The following is a 7420-nucleotide window of genomic DNA, read 5'->3' as shown; positions in this document are numbered from 1 at the left end:
TAAAGAAGGCTGTTGGAATTTTGGTCAGGATTGCATTGAATGTATAGATCACTTTGGGTAATATTGACATCTTAACAATTATAAGTCTTCCAATCCATGAACATGGAACAGCTTTCCATTTATTTAAGTCTTCTTTAATCTCTTTCAGCAGTGTTTTATAATTTTCGCTGTATAAGTCTTTCATGTCCCTGGTTAGATTTCTTCCTAGGTATTTTATTCTCTTAGATGCTATTGAAATGGAATTGTTTCCCTAATTTCCCATTCAGATTTCTCATTGCTGGTATATAGAAACCCAACTGATTTTTGTTTGTTGACTGTGTACCCTACAACTTTGCTAAATTCCTCTATTATCTCTAGAAGTTTTCTTGTGGACTCTTTGAGATTTTCTATATACGTGAAGTCCCCAGGTTACGAATGCCCTATAGTTACAAACTATATGTATATATGTATTAAAAATTTGAGGTAAAAAACAATGGTTTTTAAAAACAAATGAGTGCTACTTTGCGACACACACAAAACATTATTATTATGTTAAAGGTGTTTTAGTGTATCCAGAACTGTTTCTTTAATGTCTTTTGTGCATAGAAAGATGCACTTTATACTATATACTGATGTTAGATACAAACAGTACCTAACTGTTTCCACTTGCTTACAAATTTGACTTAAAGACAAATTTAGGAATGGAAGTCATTCATGATCTGTGAGCTGCCTGTATAGGATCCTATCATCTGAGAGTAGAGATAATTTTCCTTCTTTTCCAATCCGGATATATTTTATTTCTTTTTGTATAATTATCCTGGCTAGGACTTTGCATACAATATTGGATAGAAGTGGTGAAAGCAGGCACCCTTCTCTTGTGCCTGATTTCAAGGGTAAAGCTTTTAGTCTTTATCCATTAAGTATAATGTTGGCTTTTGGCTTTTTGTATATACCCTAAGTCATATTGAGTAATTTCCCTTCTATTCCAATCTTTTATTTATTTTTTTTAATTGTACTTCAGATGAAGCTTTACAGAACAAACTAGCTTCTCATTAAACAGTATGTGTATTGTTTTATGACGTTGGTTAACAACCGCATGACGTACCAGTACTCCAGCTCCTTGACCTTGGGTTCCCTGTTACCAGCTTTCCTGTCCCTTCCTACCCACTAGCCTTTGCCCCTGGGCTGGTGTGCCCCTTTAGTCTCATTGAGTCTGTTTAATTTTTGACTGAAAAGTGAACCTCAGGAATGACTTCATTACAGAGCTAAAAGTGTGTCCGGGGCCATACTCTTGGGGTTTCTTCAGTTTCTGTCGGGCCAAGTAAGTCTGGTCTTATTTTTGAGTTAGAATTTTGTTCTACATTTTTCTCCAGCTCTGTCTGGAACCCTCCATTGTGATCCCTGTCAGAGTAGTCAGTGGCGGTAGCTGGGGACCGTCTGGTTGTACTGGACTGAGTCTGGTGGAGGCCGTGGTAGTTGTGGTCTATTAGGCCTTTGGACTAATCTTTTCCTTGTCTTTAGTTTTCTTCATTTTCCCTTGCTCCTGAAGGGATGAGACAAGTGGAGTGTCTTAGATGGCTGCTCATAGGCTTTTAAGACCCCCGACACTACTCACCAAAGTAGAATGTAGAACATTTTCTTTATTAACTGTGTTATGCCAGTTAAGCTAGATGTTCCCTAAGACCATGGTCCCCACAGCCCTCAGACCAGTAATTCAGTCCCTAAGGTCTTCTATTCCAATCTTTAGGGTTTTCATCAAAAAAGGGTATTGGATTTTATGAAATGCTTTTTCTGCATGCATAGAGATGATCGTGTGATTTTTTTTTCCTTTGTTCTGTTGATGTGTTGTATTACATTGATTGTTTTTCTAATGTTGAACCATCCCTGCATTTCTGGAATAAATCCCACTTGGTCATGGTGTTTGACTCTTTTAATATGCTGTTGGATTCTGTTTGCTAGTGTTTTGTTGAAGATATTTGCATCTATATTCATAAGAGATATTGGCCTGTAGTTTTTTTTCTTGTGGTGTTTTGTCTGGTTTAGGTATCAGGATTGTTTGCTTCATAGAATGAGTTAGGGAGTATCCTTTCCTTCTGTATCTTTTGGAACAGTTTAAACAGTATTGGTGTCTATTCTTCCTTAAGTATTTGGTAGAATTCCTCGGTGAAGCCATCCGGTCCAGGACTTTTTTTTTGTTGGGAGGTTTTTGATCTCTTCACTGGTTATGGGTCTGTTGAGACTTTCTATTTTCTCTTGAGTCAGTTTGGGTAGGTTGTGTGCTTCTGAATGTCCATTTCATCTAGGTTATGCAGTTTGTTGCCATACAGTTGTTCATAATATTCTTTTATGATTCCCTTTATTCCTACTAGGTCAGTTGTAATGGCCCCTCTTTCATTTCTATTTGGTTATTTGCATCTTTTCTCTTTGTCAGCCTAGCTAAAGGTTTGTCCATTTTATTGATCTTTTCAAAGAACCGACTTCTGGTTTTATTGATTCTATTATTTTTCTGTTTTTGATTTTACTTATTTCTGCTCTGATCTTTGTTATTTCCTTTTTTCTTATAGGTTTAGGTTTAGTTTACTCTTCTCTTTCTAGTTCCTAGAGTTGTTAAGCTGTTAATTTGAGACCTTCTTTTTTCATGTATGCATTTATTGCCATAAGTTTCCCTCCGAATACTGCCTTCAGTACAACCCATAAATTTTGGTATATTGTGTTTTCATTTTCATTTGACTCTAGGAAATTTGTGATTTCTTCCTTGACCCATTAGTTGTTTAATTTCCATATGTTTGTGTATTTTACAGGTTTTTTTTTTTCTGTTACTGATTTCTAGCTTCACTCCATTGTGCTCAGAGAAAATATATGATTTCAGTCTTTTAAAATTTAATAGAACTTGCTTTGTTACCTAAAATGTGGCCTGTCCTGAAGAATGATCCATGGGCACTGGAGTAGAGTGTATATTGTGCTGTTTTTGAGTGAAGTGTTCTATATATGTCTGTTAAGTCTAGTTGGTTTATGTTGTCATTCAGGTCCTCTGTTTCTTTGTTGATACTCTTTCTAGATGCTCTGTCCAATATTGAAAGTGGTGTATTGAAGTCTCCAACTATTTCTCCCTTTAATTCTATCAGCATTTGCTTTATATATTTAGGTGGCCAGATGTTGGATACATATATTTTTATGATTGTTAAATCTTCTTGGTTAATAGACATATTTGTCACTGTATAATATTCACCTTTAACTCTTGTAACAGATTTTGTCTTAAAATCTACTTTGTCTGACATTAAGATTGCCACCCCAGCTCTCTTTTGGTTATTATTTGCTTGGAATATTTTTTCCATCCTTTCGCTTTCAGCCTATTTGTGTCCTTGTGTTGAATGTGTATCTCTTGTAAACAGCATATAGTTAGATCATGTTTTTTTAATCCATTCTGCCATTCTCTGCCTTTCATTGGAGCATTGAGTCCACTTAAATTCACTGTAATTACTGATGAGAAATGACTTTTTTCTGCCATTTTGTTATTTGTGTTTTGTGTGTCTTAAGCCTTTTTTGTCTTTGTCCTTTACTGCGGCTTACTTTCGTGTTTTGGTGGTATATTGAGTGAGCCTTTTCGGTTTCTTTCTCCTTTCCTTTTCTGTATTTTTAAATATATTTTCTTAGTTGTTAAGATGAATATTACATTTAACATCTTGTATTTGTAACATTCTAGGATAAGTTGGTACCTACTTAACTTCAATCACATACAAGAAATTCTATATCTATACCATTCCTCTCCCCCTTTTGTTGTTATCTTTGGGAATGTTTTAATTTCTCCCTCATTCTTGAAGAATAGTTTTTCTGGGTATAGTATTCTTGATTGACAGTTTTTTTTTTCCTTTTAGCACTTTAAATATATTAATCCATTGCCTTCTGGCTTCCAGTGTTTCTGAGAAGAAATTGACATTTAATCTTATTGGGGGTCCTTTGTATGTGACTGCTTGCTTTTCTCTCACTACTTAATCTTTACTTTTTGAGAGCCTAACTTTGATGGGAAAGTAGAGGGTCAGTGAAAGAAAGGAAGACTCAATGAAATGGATGGACATAGTGGCAGCAATGATGGGCTCAAGCACAGCAATGATTGTGAGGATGGTGCAGGATCAGACAGTGTTTAGTCCTGTCGTACATGGGGTTGCTATGAGTTGGAATTTACTCGATGTCACCTAGCAACAACAACAACAACAGGTCTAATGTGTCTTGGTGTAGATCTCTTTGGGTTTATCCTGCTTGGGGTTCTTTGAGCTTCTTGGATTTGTAGAGTCATGCCCTTCATTGATTGGGGAAATTTCTATCCCTTTCTCTCTCTGGTCTCCCTCTGGAATTCCCGTTAGGTCTCTTATTGTTGTTGCATAATTCCATTACACTGTGCTCAGCCTTCTTGAGCCTCTGTGCTTGCTGCTTTTCAACGTCTGTAATTTTAAGTATCTTATCCTCTAATTTGTTGATTCTTTCTTTTGCCTGATTCAATCTGTTCGTAAGTCCTTCTATTGTGTTTTTATCATTTCAGTTATTGTCCCTTTCAGTTGCAATATCTCTTTTTTTAGATCCTCATTTTGTTTGTACAGTTTTCCTTATTTCTTGTAGTTCTTCGTCTATGTTTTCCCTTAGCTCTTTCATTGTGTTCAATGTTATTGTATTATATTCTTCCATTTTTTTCATTATTTGGTCACTCCTGGATGTGCTTTTACTCCCTTAGTCATGTTCATTTGAATGGGGCATTATTTCTCTGTTCTTTGTTTGTCATGTGATTTTTTTGTTGGGGCATTGACATTTTTGAGGGTGTTAACTTGCTCTGTTTTCCCCAGTATTTGGTATTTTTGCCCGCACTACTTTGTGCAGAAAACTCTTAGGTGGGCAGAACCTTCAGCCTTTGCTTACTGCTTCCTTTCCTTCTGTGTTATAGGTCCTTCTCTATCCCTGGTTTAATTAGGATTTCAAAGTCCCAGATCTCAATTTGCAACTTTCAGTCTCTTTCAAACACCCCAGAGAGCATGTAGTGGTCAGTTTGTCCACCAGCGGGCACTGTCGCTGAGACAAAATATCATGTACAAATCAATCTGTTCACCAGGGGGTGCAGTCCTCACCCTGGTTATTATACCCTTTCCTTCTCTGTTTCTGCAACCCCATTTTTAGTTGGAAAACCCACACTCATTGACCCTCCTTTGGAGCTGGGTGTTGCCCTCTGGTTTTGCCCAAGGATTTCTTTCCTGCTCTGTGGGGGCTGTGTATATCTGAGCTGGCATTTAGGGGAAGCAGAGGCAGACTTTCCTCCATTTCAGAGGAGGAGGAGCTGGCACTCCCCAGGAGGAGGAGGAGGACCTCCACAAGATCTGTCTTGTTGGTTTCAGGGCCCTAGTGGCCTGATGACTGGGGGAGCAGTCTCTACTTAGGTGACCCACCTCCTGACTCCTCTGTAGGGAACCCTCTGTAGGAGTTTGTATCAGACCAGTAGCCAACAGTTATTTGTTGGGGGATGGGTTGTCACATTCCAAACAGACCCCTGTGGAGGTCTGCCTTGTTGCTATCAGAGCCCCCACTGAGTGTGTTGGTTGTAGGTGTAGCCTCCACTAAAGGTGCCTGCTCCCTACTGCACAGCAGTCTCGATCAGCTGTTTTCAGCACTGACAAAAGTGGAGCAGACAGACCTGCCCTGACTCCCCAGGAGGTCTGTCCTGTTGGTTTCAGAGGCCTGAGCTATGGGGTACACAGGGAAGCAGGCAGAGTATTGACTATGAGAGCAAACTCCGCCGCTTGTGCCTTCCGTAGCAATTTGCAGTAGGCTTGCAGCTGACAGTGTCCAGGTGGGGGAGATGTTGGCACAGTCCAAGTGGACTCCTGGGGAGGCCTGCCTTGTTGATTTTAGAGCAGAAGCTTGGGGTCCTGCCTCTTTGTACAGGCAGAGTCTGTTATGGTTGGGGAAGCAGCCTCTTTTTCTGGGGCCACTTCTCCAGCTCACAGCAGCCAGTGGCTTGTGTGGCTGGGGGGAGGGGCAGGGACAGTGGCGGAAACAGTTTTCCTACTGTAGGTGGCTCATTGTTGATTCATTGATTCTTGCCTGCCTGCAGTTCCCCATTGCTTTCTTCTGCTCCCTGATTCAGAGTCCCTCAAAGCCAAGCACCATTTCCTTGTTTTATGTGTGATCGGCATGGTCTTTTTATGCCACCATATTTCCAGAATCCTCGACAATATATATATTTTTAATAGATTGCATTCTCGTGGTTACTTTTCTCAGGTATGCTAAAGGCTCAAGTTTATTCAATGAAAATTAAAGACATGAATCATCTGAGGATAGGCATTGCAGATGCAAGTACCAGGATTGAGGGAAATGCTGCTTTGATGCACATTGCTCAATGCAATTTTGCATGACTTCTTGAGCTATGAATTGCTAGTTAGGAATAACACGCTGAACACATCATATAATATTAGAAAACTACTTATGTATATTTGCTTGTGTTTCCAGACTTTATGGACACCTGAACAATTTTAATTTGGAAGACTAAAGAATAATCACTTATCCAAAACCCTGTTAATATAGTCACTATGAAAAGGATATACTACTCTATGAAAAGCGTCTGCTATATACAATTTTTCCTAATTGATCCTTTTTTGTTATGATCGTTAAACTCACCTGCATATATACTTGGCATTAATTTCTGGTATCTTTTCCTCATGACTAAATCCACAAGAATGTATTTGCTTGCTTTGCACAAAGAACTGTTTTCTCTTGTGTTCTTATTTGTGTTCTAAACTTCTTAAACCCAGGATTTTATTTTTCTTTCCACATAGCACAATAGAGTCTCAGAATGTTGCTGTTTGAAAATAGTAAAAGACTTGTACTGTGATTGCTATATTAGAACAGTTTTCAAAGAAGTAGACTTTTATTTTGGAGATTTTTTTTTTTTTAATTTTTACAGTAGTAAAATACCACTTAATTAAATTTGAATGTGTTTTATGTATCAAATATAATTTTTATGTTACTTATTCATGTAAAATATTTTGTATGGATTACTTGATAATGAAAGGCAAAGTAGCTACAGTTTTTGAGGCACTTTATGTAGTATTTTGATTCTCACAAATACCATGCAAGGTCGATATTGTTCCCATTTTACAGATGAGAAAATTAAGATTGAGAGGTTTAAGCTACTTGATTAGAATCACTCAGCAAGTAAACTGCAAACTGAGTATATGAAAGCCAGGGCCTATCAGACTCCAGAATGTTATTACTGTTAGGTGTCCTTCAGTTGACTCTGAGTCATAGCAGTCATGCTCGGTCCTGTGCCAGCCTTACAATTGTTGCTGTGTTTGAGCCCATGGTTGCAGTCACTCCAAAATACAGACTAAAAAAGAATGATATGTGTATATTTCCAGTATTTTTTTAAATGCTGAATTTTGCAAAACTGATATCGTATTAG

This window comes from Elephas maximus, chromosome 7, assembly GCF_024166365.1.
Source record: "Elephas maximus indicus isolate mEleMax1 chromosome 7, mEleMax1 primary haplotype, whole genome shotgun sequence".
Taxonomy (NCBI): Eukaryota; Metazoa; Chordata; class Mammalia; order Proboscidea; family Elephantidae; genus Elephas; species Elephas maximus.
This window is presented reverse-complemented; position numbering follows the sequence as displayed.